A 12,371-nucleotide genomic window follows, 5' to 3' on the forward strand; every position below is an offset into this window, starting at 1 on the left:
GTTTCTTTTCACGTTTTTTTTTCTAGTCTCCGTAATATCATGCCTAGTTGTGAACGGAGTTATATAACGGGAGATATGTGCCACCAGAATTAGCGTGCGAATGTGTGAATTCATATCATGTACTGCTTAGAAATATGTGGGTGATAGTGATATCCCTTCTGCATGTGTTATTTCGTACGCATGTGTAAGTACCTACTCTCGCTGTCTTACACATTATCTTATTGCTGCATTGGATATCGGCAATGATGTTGCGTGAAAAGATAATCCTATTTTTGGCGGGAATTACAACCATGTGAGGCAAGAGTGTTTGCTCGCTTCCATATTTACTTGCTCCTTATTTCACCTCACACCGAGTCCGCCTCAGAAAACCAACTCCCACGCGATAAGTCGCGATCTGTCTGGGGTCCGATGCAAGACGACTACGGCGCTTGAGAAACTCAAAGCGGGAAACGTCCCTGTCCGACCAATTAGGAATGCCATTAGAACAATTTCATCTACGCGCCGAACTTCACGCGCTTGACAACGGGCAGGCTAACGCGAATGAAAATGGCGCGAACGATCAGCTGATTGGCCAAGGCAACTGATGGCCGCAACCGCGGAGTCAGAAGTCAGTGAAGCAGACTTCGCATAAGGCCAAAAAAAATACAACCACGAGATCTATATATATATATATAATATATATATATATATATATATATATATCTCTCTCTCTCTCTCTCTCTCTCTCTCTCTCTCTCTCTCTCTCTCTCTCTCTCTCTCTCTCTCTCTCTCTCTCTATATATATATATATATATATATATATATATATATCTATCTATATCTATATCTATATCTATATCTATATCTATATATATATAATATATATATATATATTATATAATATATATATATATATGTATATGTGTGTGTGTGTGTGTGTGTGTGTGTGTGTGTGTGTGTGTGTGTGTGTGTGTGTGTGTGTGTGTGTGTGTGTGTGTGTGTGTGTGTGTGTGTGTGTGTGTGTGTGTGTGTGTGTGTGTGTGTGTGTGTGTGTGTGTATTATGGATGTGATGATCATACCTTTTAATATGCACAGTTCGTTTCATTGTTTTGCTACGTCCTTGGTAATGGCGGTAGGAACACCGTGTGCTCGGGGCGAGGGCAGCAGAGAGCATTTTGATTGGTGCTGGTTGTAGATACTCTTGAAACGGGATGAGCGATGCAATATGCAATAGACGTCTAGCAGCGGGCCGTATGTAGCAACACAGCGTGCGTGCCTGTTCGCGTGCGTACCTGAGCCGCTGGTCGGTACCTGTTGACTTGAAGGAAACATGCGATTAGAGCCTGCGTGGTGAGCTTTTTGAGGCAGCATGGCCCAGCTACACATGTCTTACGCGAAGGAGGTGCCAGCTACATAGCATGTACAAACAACACTTTTCGGAACATAGAATTGGGTTTTGCAGTCATAAACACAACACGGTATATACTCAGATCCACATCAAAGTGACATAAATGGGGCTTACGCGAGGAGCCTAATGACAGATTAGAAAGAAATAGCGAGCTACGCTTTGAGGTGATGAGGCAGTGAGGTGTGTCATGTCAGCCGACCTTGACCAATGGCGGATCCAGAGTGATAGGCAACGGGGGTGGAATGGAGCTATACCCCCTGTCCCTTGAGATGAGGGGGCAACACAGTATCATTGGGAAGGGACAGCAAAATCTTCATTTGGTATTTACATAACATTTATTTTCAAAAGGCCCCAAAATTGCACGGGCACCACAGGCGACCACAAATATTTATTTTCGATAGGCACTGAAATCAGGGTGCACCATAACCGGTCCAAACCCTTCATTTTCTGAGAGGCACCAGATTTCAGGCGTACAGCAGTGTTGTGCCTCTTACCCTGACAAAATCCTAGATTGGCCCCTTGGGCTAGGAGGCACCGAAATTGTCAGTTTGGAGCACCATAACTTTCATTTCGCGGCACCATAACCTTTATTTTAAAGAGCCCCTCTATGTAAGTGGACAATTCAAATTTCCCAAAGCTTTGGTCTTAAATAGCGTTCAAAATCCATGGACATCACACCTTTCACCGGTGCACAATTCTCGATCTGTCTGTTCCACGGAGAGAGCACCAAAAAAGTCATTACCCGGTATCTTGGCTCTTATTTTTCAGAGGCGTGTACTTCCTGAGGCACCACAAAGCAGGGGCGGGTCCAGAAGGGGGAGGGGGGGGGGGCATGGGGTCCCTCCTCTCCCCTTAGGCCCAAGAAGGTTTTGGCGCCCTAAAGAGGCACCAAATCTCATGGCGAAGGGGCAACAATGCTTTCATTTCGGAACCACATAACCTACATTTGTATGAGACACCAAATTGTAAGGTGCACCAAGACGTTCGTGCCGTCGGCCTTGACGAAACCCTGCGTCGGCCCATGCGGTGACGGAGCACCACAATTCTTAATTCCGGGGCAATATCACCTTATTTTCAAGAAGCACCCATTCCAAGGAAGTACCAGAAAGAGCGCTAACCCTTTATTCTGAAAGAGACATTAATTCCAGGGGCATAGCTATGTTGAACTTTCCGCCCTGATAAAATCCTGGATCGGACCCATGGGCAAGGAGGCACAAAAACCGTCCTTGCGCGGCTACATCACCTTGACTTGCCAAGGGGTACTAAATCAAAGCGGGCCATTTGCAAAGCCCATAACCATAATTTAAAAGGGTACCAAAATCCAGCGACATTACAATCGGTGTGCCTTTCAGCTTTGTAAAAATTCGGAACCGGACCGCTCAGGGAAGGGGCACCCTGTTCAAGGAAACTTGCACCAACAGCCTCCGTTGTCAATGGGACTTTACGACGCGTCATCACAGTGCCCGTGCCTCTCCGTTGACGAAATCCTGCATCGGCCAATTCGGCCAAGCGACACCTTTCTTTCGGACTACCATTGCATTTGTTTCCTTGAGACACCAAATGCAAGAGGGCGATTGAAAGAACAACTGAAGGTAGTCTAAAACTTCCCTTTCAAGGGGCACCGAAATACAACGGCACCGCAATTGCCCTGCCTTACACTGTTGAAATCCTGGTTCGGCTCATTCGGTGAAGAGGCAGCAAGAACCTTGATTGTGGGGCATCATAACATGCATTTTTACGGCTTCCCAAGTTAAATTGGAAAACCACAATCGGCCCAAACATTCATTTTAAGGCGATGCAAGATTCCAGGGCACTTAAAATGGCCACTAAAGCTTTATTTTCTCGGGGAACCGAATCAGGCACGACGCCCTCACCTTCCCCTTAGGCTCCAAGGTTCCCATGGGTTCCGAAGGTCCTTTTTGGTCGCTTGGAGCCGAAGATCAAGAGCCCGATTAAAGGGTCCGAAGGGCAGGCCAGAGGTCGTATGGAGGGATCATAGCCTGAAGGCCGGACCCTAGAATGTAAGAGTAGCTCTAGCACTGATCGGAGACCCGTGCGACTGTGTCTCTATTTGAAGCAACTGACTGAGAACAGACATATCGATTAGTCCGTTCCCTGCTATTCGGGGGCGTAGCGGTTATTTCCCGAGCAGAGACAACGCCAATATCTCTAAATGCTAGTTAGAAGGCATCCTATATTCGTCGGGGCACCTGACACAATGAAGGACCCATATTGCTGATCAGTGACCACAGTCCCTAGCAAGAGACCATGCGTCGACAATGAGCCCCAACCAGGGGCACACTTGCTGAATAGGGACGGTGATGGGCCCCCCTATGTCAAAGAGCCTATTGTGCTGGTCTGGACCCTCCTGACGATGAAAGGATTCAAGAGAAATGTTAGAATGGGTTCTCATGTACAATGAGACAGTGGAGAGGCCTGTACCAGCCAGGGACACCAGAGGCCGGACGAGGGATCCTCTTCACCATTTCAACCAGGGACCTATAAGGCGAATTAGTGTCTCGACACCAATTATTGTACTTCCTGTGCCAGTAAAGAGTCTGTTTGTATCAGCGAAGGCCCCTGCGCCGATCCGTTGCTCGATGTCTCAGTTAGAGGACCAGCCGCATCGAGGAGGGGACCGGCTGTGATGCATCCTTCTGAGGTCTCCGCACGGTCCTGTCACTAGACTAAAATCCGCTGGGGACCCCAGGTGGGACGTAATGCCTTCAGCTGCTGACCAGAATGTTCCACCAATGCAACTTAGTTGGCTGACCAGTTGATTCTCTGAACGGGTTCAGCAGTTGCAGCATTACGAGCAAGAGCGATTACATCATTGCGCCTTCCCGTAATCCGTCCCGACTACCAATCTAAAAATTGCGCTAGTGAAACATCCGGGAAGGGGACACCTTTTACATGCATACCCACTGACTTCAAAAATGGTTGGGAATTGCCGATTTTAATGCGTGGTCATCTCCATCCGTCTGTTGACCACTGCCAGGTGTTGCTGCAAGGTTCCGTATGCTACAATGGTGTAACCAACAACATTTTTGTTCCGACGTTTCACAGAGCACCTCACGGAGGAGGCATCAAAGAATCAGGTACAGCCCGACCACAATACTCTCCTCGCGCGCCGAGCGCTTACACAAAACCCTGCAATTTTACCATCCACACGCAAGGCAATGATACCCAACATTCTGGATGCATTACTCATTCATGACCACAAACGACTCCTAAACAAAGAAATGAATCAAACTGCTGAATTATCTATTTGGAGCAGCATCCCAAGCAAATCACTTAGGCAAGGAACAAGACACTGATGAATGGCGCGGGTATTGGGTGGTTACCATGCAGTGTTGTGATTTGCTGTGTTGATGGTGTTATTGACAGTGTGTGATGCTAATGATATCTCTTGCACGGCTAAAAAATTGTTGTTGCCAGGTCAAAATGGCAGTGAGTGCTGTCCAGTGAAAAGTTTATTATTGGTTGGTATACTCGTGTTTTATGCTCTGATTCAAAGTGTTTAGGGTGCCGACATGAAATGAAGAACGTTATCTATTGAATAGTCAGTCACCGGTCGCATACCGTGCAAGTTCTGCGAGCTTCGTGTGTCTGTCATCATAAAAGCATATATATATATATATATATATATATATATATATCATTATGATACGCTATCCTGCGATTCGGTCAAAAGCACCGGCCAGAACTAACACGACACCATATTGAAGTGATCGGAAACAATTAACTTCACGGTAACTAAATATTCACACATGTGCGCTTCGAAAATGCTAGAAGACTGGAGAAGTCCTCTTACTTCGTGAGCTCCTTAGACTTCAGGGCTGTATCCACCAAAAATCCTCGTACTCCGGCCATTAAGATTTGATATTCTTATGTATGCAGTTCGTATAGGGGAACCTAGCTTACTGCGCACAGCTCTAGAAAACTAGGTGTGATTTGCATGCAAATGCATGGAGCTTGTTCATCTTCGTCGGATCATGGTGGATTCTGTCATTTTAAGGCTAAGTATTTCGAAGAAAACATGGCAGCATATACTTAAATTGGCTGCTAAATACCATCAAAATCAAGCGTGAGCTTGATTCCTAGCTTATATACGGTTAGCCGGGTAGTTGATCAGACCAGCTGATGGCTGAGGACTAATACGAAGTTTTTGCTTTGTCTGTTGCAAGGGAATACAGAATATCCTACCCTTAAAAATATATTAAAACGTAACGTACAAGGCATAATAATCATCACAAATTCCACAAGTAATGGAAATAAGATGTACGACGTCGGCGGTGTGTAAAATTGTGTTTGACCATGACAATAGCGAATTCATTGGCGTAATCGCCATAGCCGCAAATTCAGTCATAGGTCGGTAAGAAGTAAATCCCCAATAGAAATTATTAGCATTTAGGTCCCCGTCAATGGCGTAGACCCTCCGGTAATATGGAAAAACCCGGGATCAGCCAGGACGGCACCTGAGCAATCGAAACTGCCGTGGCATACCAACAAAGAGGCTCCGACGAACAGTGAAGGGTCCTCATCCCTACACTGCTGTCCGGAGCTTTATTCGTTCACCTGCCAGGACACTGCCGATCGCTCAAGGGCATTAATCCATGAACATTAATCTTGAGTTATTCCCCTTTGCTCGGAGAACGCTGCACTCTGGCCAGTGCCCTACATGTCAACATGCCGGGGCACCCTCGACCACTCTGGGGCCCATCACATTGTTCTTGGGTTCTTACCGTTTGCTCGGAGAACGCTGCACTTTTGACGGAATCCCCGGTTTTGACCTGCTGCGGTGTCCTGTATCGTATGGGTGCCGTCCCTATTGGTCTTTTGATCTTGAGTTTCCTATTTCATCTTAATAATAATCAATCGAAGCACTCTTAATAATCGATCTGGGGTCCTTCACATTGGTCGCAGTTTTTCCGATAAGTCAGAAGGACCGTTCTCTGCTGCCGAAAGCCTCTTTTGTACTCGCGAGAACCAGAGTGTATCGCCTGCTCCTGCGCGCAGGCCTGGCTAAATCGGCTCATTACACAAGTCCGATATCCACGCGATGACGATTTCAGTTCATTTCTGCCTCAGGACAGCAGTCAGATGTGCTCCGATGAACTGCGACGTGTACATTACCTGAGACTAATTTACACATCACAGTTCATCGAAGCGCATCCGACTGCTGTTCTGAGGCAGAAATGAACGGAAATTGGCGCTGGTTACCGAACTTGCGAAACTACGGTTTTGATAACGGCGTGCTGCCGAAATATCAACCTAACTATATCTCCATTCTCTTGGTTTCTTCCGAGCAATAAGGCTAATACTATTGTCTCATCTATGTGAATAATGTTTCTCGCTGATGCACTGAACAACTTGCGTAACTTGCGAAAATTATTATACTCGTGCGTCACGTTCTTGCGATTTTGAGTGTTAGGATATTTTGTATACCTGCGTTACAAACAAAGCCAATGTTTTGCATTGGTCATTCGCCATTAGCTGATCACATCGACTAGCCGGCTGGCCGCCGAAAAACGGCTAGCCGTAACCAACCTTGAAATTAAGTGTTGTGCTTGATTTTGATGGTATTTAGCCGTCAACTTAAGCTCATATTACCAGGAAGAACTTGAACTTGAAATGACAAAATCAACTATGATCTGGAAAAAATGAACTCGCTTCATGCATGCACATACTCACTATATATCTTCATAATCTTCTAGGGTTATGAACGAGGAATGTTACCCGCATATAAGTACAGCACGTGTAGGACTCCTTGCATTTTATGGCCGAAATTCAAGGCTTTTTGGGTGACGCCCCAAACTCCAAGGGGTCCGTCAATGTTGCGCGGTTCCCCGCTCCCTCCCATCCCACCCCTTGACGAAATCCTGAACCTGCCACTGATAATGTCAACATCAAAATGGCAGGTGACTCCAGTTGGAGGCAGTGTCCACATCGGAAACAGCGAGATCGATCTTGAGTCAAAGTGTCGATATCGATATCGTCGACGCATCAGTATCGATCTTCCAACCTCTACGTAAGTCGACATTCGGAGTCGGAGTCAGAGTCCAGTTTTTCAAATAACGTGGGGTCTCGCTGCGCATGCTGGGCTGGAAATATGTATAACAACACGTCTTAGTTCTACGATAACGTTGATATTGCAGTGCATGTGACGCTAGACTGGCAGATATACATGTATGGATGGATGAACCGACAGCTATCATATATCTAGAATTGAGCCATGCAAACTATTTAGGCTACACAGGCGCACAGCCCTGTTAAAAATGACTCGTATCCGTCTTGATATGATGGCATATAGGCGACTGACGTCCGACCCAAGTACTTACGTTTCGCGCAATAGCCCGCGCCCGGCCGGTAGAAGTTGACTTCCCGTTTGTTGACGGGTTTTTCGAGCACAGCTCAAAACGAACGCTCGCAGCAACATCAAGTTTTCACCTGTCCACCTATCAATTTTGGCATCCTTTGAGTAAATTTGAAGTTCTGACCTGCCAAAGTCAGTGACTTTGGCCGAGTCAAAAAAGTCAAGTTCTAAAAAATTTGACCGCGCATTACCTTCGTGCGCTATTTTTTCTGCCTTCTGTAAATAGTGCCCATCTGTACGTATTTTTGTGCATTTTTGGTATTTATATATGAGGAAAAGAGCACTAACTCGCATGCTTAGCCATCATATGATCACAGAGCGTGTAACATTGGCCTGAGTCATGACCTACCTCTGTGGGTACACTCTGCAACACACATTCTGGGCTCAAAATAGGCGGTTGTAATCGATAATTTTGGACGCAGAATTCGGACACTCCTCTAAAAACATGTTGTGATAACATTGTAGTGCGCACTGGGGTCCCAACAAATCACGTGAGAACATACAAGGCCATATGACGTCATACCAGGCTAATGGCCTCTATTGTCAGTAGCAAAGAGGCTAGATAAAGGAGCGCGAGGCGAGTAACCACCTCTATATCGTGTTTGAACAGCTGATGGCGCATAATATCCCATGACAATGCGCCTGTCCTCAGTTTGTTACAACACATTACCAAGCGTTGAAGGGACTTTTTGTAATGTATACAGGAGCATGAGTTCTTGAATATATGTAGATGGACAACTGACTATTTCTGACCACAGGAAAGTATTGCACTGGTCACTTGGACCCGGCTAGCACTTCCTTTTTTCATTTGGATGGGTTACAACTTTGACCCAAATTTACCTTAGCTGACATCTAGATTAGCCTAAAGTGGTATGTTTGTGCCTGGGATGCTCTTTTCCCCACAGCTGCACCAAGTAAGGTGAACTTTGTCAGAAGGGGGAGTAAACTTATCTGGGCGAATGTGAATGGTTGGAATAGACTACCCACATTGTTAACGCTTAGTTCTGTGCCCTCAATATCCGTATTGACGTATTAACATATGCTTTAACCACATCTGTCAAAACAACCATTAATTCCTCTCGTCACCTCTGGTGACGTCATACTTCAACCAACTTTACAAATTTAGTGTATATTTTCCATGATTTGACGAGGCCTTTACAACAGTCTCTCTGGTTTTTTTTTTCTCCTGCGACGTCTAGAAGTTGGAAATCCTAGGAGGGAATATGTTTTCCCCTCCCGCCTGGGAGCGGGGAGAGGGGGAGGGGGGGGGGGGGTGTCGAACCTTATCCGCCTCCCGTGCGCCGGGAGAACCGGCGCTCCCGGCCGGGCCGCTCGCTGAGAAGCCCGAGGGGGACTGCCGTCCCAGCGGGGTCAGGTCCCGTCGTGGCTGGTTTGGGGTTAGCAGTGCCAGTACTGGCTTCGCTGATGGAACCCGGGAGGACACATCTCCAGCACGGGCCGGGCTGGGGTGCGACCGTCAGGGACGGGGGCCACAGCCACGCTGGGCCCTGGTCCATCCCCCATTCAGGAGTCAGCGTCCAGATGTTCAAATAAGGTGGGGTCTCGCTGCACATACTGAGCTGGAAATATGTAGAACGACACATCTTAGTTCTACGATAATGTTGATTTTGCAGTACATGTGACACTAGACTGGCAGATATACATGTATGGATGGATTAATCGACAAATATATCACATCAAAAATGGGCCATGCAAACTGTAGTTGCGCAAAACAGGCGTACAGCCCCATTAAAAGTGACTCATATCCGCCCTCATATGATGGCATATAGGCGTTTAACGTCAGACCTATGTATTTGAGTTTTGCGCAGTAGGCCGCGCCCGGCCGGAAGAAGTTGACTTCCCCCTACGGTTTTTCGAGCACAGCTCAAAACGAACTGCTGACGGCAGCATCAACAAAACATCATCAGCATCAACATCAACAACATCAACAAAAAATTATTACTGGCATATATTCCCGATTGGCACCCCAGCCCCGGGTTCACTGACAGCTCGATCAGAAGACTCCCCTACCCTTCCCTTGGGTTGAGGTTCCCTACAAGCAGCCAATGACGCAGATGGATCCGTCGGAGGAAGATCCGAATTCCTGGACGTCGAGGCGACAGGGCCAGATGAAACCAATGGGCTTGAAATCAGCTGTACAAACTCGCCTATGATCATGCCGTGAAAATCATCAACTCCGCACAGTTTCAGTGTCTCGTTGGCTGTGGGTGTTGCTTGGGCTAAATTTCTCGCTGGTTTGGTAATGGCGTCTTTGTATGTTCTTGTAGTTGTCGCTCCCTTGTGTCGACGCTGTGTCTCCCGAAACGAAACTCCTTCCTACACCTTGGTGTCGAGAACAGCTTTCTTTGACAAGAGGGACTGGCAGCACGATATGCGATGACATGACCCTGACCACAGTTGGCTGTTTCTGTTGTGCGCTTGTGTTTTCAGCGTTGGTGACCTACCTCCGCACACCTTCCGCATCTAACCTCTTTCCAGCACTTGTCAATGAAGTGACCGAACGTCTGGCATCGGTAGCACCAGACTGAGTCGGGTGCATAGACCCTAAGGGGGACTGACTGAAATCCGATGCGGATCCTATCTGGCGCCCTTGCGGAACGAAACGCCAGGCACCTAAGACATAGTATTTGTCAGAGGCGCAGACGCACCGGTGATACGTGCCATCCCTAACTTTTGATTATTTCATGTCGACAATAAAAAAGATCGCGGACAACGCTTAGACATATGTGAATAAAAGATGCACCACGATTTTACACTTCAAAACAAATCGCTGACCTGCGACACATCTTACTCTTTTCATTGAAATGTTTTTAGCATCGATCCATTGCGCAATGCTAAATACGCTCCCATACCCGTGGAAAATTCTGGCAATGCAGCCAAAAACAAGCAAATAGTGAAATTGCTTCAGACTTTGTCACCAAATGCCCAATAAAGAGGCGCAAATCCAAGAGAAAATAAAGACATTCAGGAGCCCGTATGGACTCAGCGTTCAAAACCTTTCGTTCCTTCACTATACTTTTACATTTCACGGTTAACTCTCCATTATACGCGATCAAAAATAAATAATGCTTATACGACTGCACCTACTGAACCTGAAAGGCTTGCAAGCAATCCTCACTGATATCAAGCTTTAAATTTTAGTAATATCTGCACCACGGATCCATATGTAAAATCATGGGCGTCCATTTCCCGAAATGATTGTGGGCAAAGTCGTGGAAGTCGCCATACAGGTATGAAAACCTTCAGGGATTTATCCACTTACTCTCTGGTTACACAAATTGATTTTATCAGTTTGTGTGTCAACATTCATGACATGTTTTAAAGCCAATGTGATTATCCACAGTAATCACAGCTGGAAGCCAGGCAGTTTGAATTGGCTTTTTATAAGCATACCATCTTTGTGAAACAGAATGGCGAAATTGCATCTCTCTTGAATGCTAAAATGTGAGATCTGCGTGTCATATACCGTTACGTCCGTGCTTATTTTTCTGATTATTTAGTTATGTTTTCACAACAGTGGACTGCCCTAGAATAGGCATGGCTTTCACAATCCGGCTACACGCACGTTCTTGACGCACCAAAATTTTATCGGCAAAAAGATGCATTTCATTTTATGTAAAACAAAACATAAGTACGCCCAAACGCACCATTTCACAATGCTGCAGCAATGACACTCAACGTTGTCTCAAATACCTTAGGCAGAAACCCTCCCTTTGGGAATGCCCTTTCTCTGCTCGTTTCATTGAGCACGTATTGCGAGCCTGCTGTACTACTGGGGTTCACTGTTCCAAGCTGTTCATCCCTGAACGGAAACCGACCCTCTCCCGATCAGTTTGAACGGGTTTGAAACAAATTGCCCATCATGTCAATGCCATGCGTAATGCAGGTTGTCGCATCACTACTACTTAAATGGGATACTCAGTGACCGTGCAGTCATGCAGCATATCCGAAACGTCTGGTGTTCTTTCACTCATCATTCTCGGAAGCTCACCAGTATCGATTTAACCGCGTGGTGTCGATCATCGTGGTGTCATAGCTCTCTCATTGATATGCACGTCGAAGTAAATTTCAAGGGCTCTTCCGAACACACCGGCCAGTGTGCCCAAGTGCGTGTGGTATGAACACTGAACCCAAAAAAATTCACGCTCTCTTCTTTTGTTCTTCTTACATTTGAAGCAGTTATGAGAATCTTTGTTTGTATAGTTTTCAGTTTTCACATTTAGTGTTCTGCACGTACACACTGAGGCTCCAGAAAGTTGAGGAAAGGAACAATTAGCAAGCCAAATTGAGCTTGGCTGGGACAATTGCGCCCTCAAAAGAATGCAAATTGATACCCATGAGTGATATGCATTCAAATACAGAAAAACAGAGAAAAGTGGGACTGATTTCTCATGTCAAATCCCAACCAGTGCATCTAGATATGTGATACAAGCTAGAGCGCTGCGGAATCTGTGCGCCCGCTTGCTTTTGTGTGTCTTGTGCGTATGTGCCATCACACTCGTGAAGCAAAGTTTTGTTGAAGTGCTTTTAGGACTAAAGCAAGGTTTTGTTGAGATGCTTTTAGCTCAAAGCAGGGTACAGGGAAA

This window comes from Pollicipes pollicipes, unplaced genomic scaffold (assembly GCF_011947565.3).
Source record: "Pollicipes pollicipes isolate AB1234 unplaced genomic scaffold, Ppol_2.1 Scaffold_4881;HRSCAF=5763_pilon_pilon_pilon, whole genome shotgun sequence".
Classification (NCBI taxonomy): Eukaryota; Metazoa; Arthropoda; class Thecostraca; order Pollicipedomorpha; family Pollicipedidae; genus Pollicipes; species Pollicipes pollicipes.